This window comes from Parus major, unplaced genomic scaffold (assembly GCF_001522545.3).
Source record: "Parus major isolate Abel unplaced genomic scaffold, Parus_major1.1 Scaffold546, whole genome shotgun sequence".
NCBI lineage: Eukaryota > Metazoa > Chordata > Aves > Passeriformes > Paridae > Parus > Parus major.
Genome location: NW_015379434.1, coordinates 2,461 through 4,519, shown reverse-complemented (window position 1 = coordinate 4,519; position 2,059 = coordinate 2,461).

The following is a 2,059-nucleotide window of genomic DNA, read 5'->3' as shown; positions in this document are numbered from 1 at the left end:
CCCACTTAAACCCCACCCATTTAAACCCCACCCAGTTAAGCCCCTCCCATTTAAACACCACCCTTATATACACCACCCAGTTAAGCCCCTCCCACTCAAGCCCCACCCAGTTAAGTCCCTCCCTTTTTAAACCCCACCCAGTTAAGCCCCGCCCACTCACGACCACTCCCATCTAAGCCCCGCCTACCCGGGGAGGTGACATTGGTGGCTCCGCCCCCCTGGCGGGCGTTTTCCAAGATGGCGGAGGAGGGGTCAGGGGTCGGGGGCCACCAGCTGGCACCCACGGGGTCGTCCAGCACCTCTGGGGGCGGGGTCGGTCATCGATGATGTCATCGGCAGTCAATGACGTCATCAACAAGCGATGAGGTCATCACCGAATGGACGATGGCGTTGATTATCGATGCGGTAATCAACGGTTGGTGACGTCATCAACGATCGACGGCGTTAGGATGGAATTGATGATGTCGTTGATTGGCGATGACCTCATTGGTCAACCGATGATGTCATCAACCAACCGTTGACTCCAACACCCAACCAATGATGTCATCAACCAACCAATGATGTCATCAACCAACCATTGACCCCAACACCCAACCATTGACCCCAACATCCAACCAATGATGTCATCAACCAACCAATGATGTCATCAACCAACCGTTGACCGCCAACACCCAACCAATGATGTCATCGACCAACCCATGATGTCATCAACCAACCAATGATGTCATCAACCAACCATTGACCCCAACACCCAACCAATGATGTCATCAACCAACCAATGATGTCATCAACCAACCAATGACCCCAACACCCAACCATTGACCCCCAACACCCAATGAATGACCCCAACACCCCTCCATTGACCCCAACACCCAACCATTGACCCCATGACCCCATCAATGACCCCAACACCCAATGAATGACCCCAACACCCAACCAATGACCCCAACACCCAACCAATGATGTCATCAACCAACCATTGACCCCAACACCCAATGAATGACCCCAACACCCCTCCATTGACCCCCAACACCCAACCATTGACCCCAACATCCAACCAATGATGTCATCAACCAACCAATGATGTCATCAACCAACCGTTGACCCCAACACCCAACCAATGATGTCATCGACCAACCAATGATGTCATCGACCAACCAATGATGTCATCAACCAACCAATGATGTCATCAATCAACCGTTGACCCCAACACCCAACCAATGACCCCCAACACCCAACCAATGATGTCATCAACCAACCAATGATGTCTTCGACCAACCAATGATGTCATCAACCAACCGTTGACCCCAACACCCAACCAATGATGTCATCAACCAACCAATGATGTCATCAACCAACCAATGACCCCAACACCCCTCCATTGACCCCCAACACCCAACCATTGACCCCATCACCCAATGAATGACCCCAACACCCCTCCATTGACCCCCAACACCCAATGAATGACCGCAACACCCAACCAATGACCCCAACACCCAACCATTGACCCCAACACCCAATGAATTACCCCAACACCCAACCATTGACCCCCAACACCCAACCATTGACCCCATGACCCCATCAATGACCCCAACACCCCTCCATTGACCCCCAACACCCAACCATTGACCGCAACACCCAACCATTGACCCCATCACCCAATGAATGACCCCAACACCCCTCCATTGACCCCCAACACCCCTCCATTGACCCCCAACACCCAACCATTGACCCCATGACCCCATCAATGACCCCAACACCCAACCTGAGACGAAGGAGACCTCACTGAAGAGCATCCACTCGGCGCTGAAGAAGAAGCGGCACTGGATGAAGCGGGCGTGGCGCCCGCCCAAGGGGACGGTGACCCAACAGGCACTGGGATCCTTGATGGCCCCGGCCAGGCTGTGGGTGGCCACCAGGGGCTCCCAGACGGTGGCCAAGGTCTTCTTGAAGCGACACTCGACCGCCCGGAAGATTCCGACCCCGCGCGTGTGGAGGTTGTTGCAGTGGACCTGGGGGGTGACGAGGGAGTGACATCACGTCCCATGATGCTCTGGGG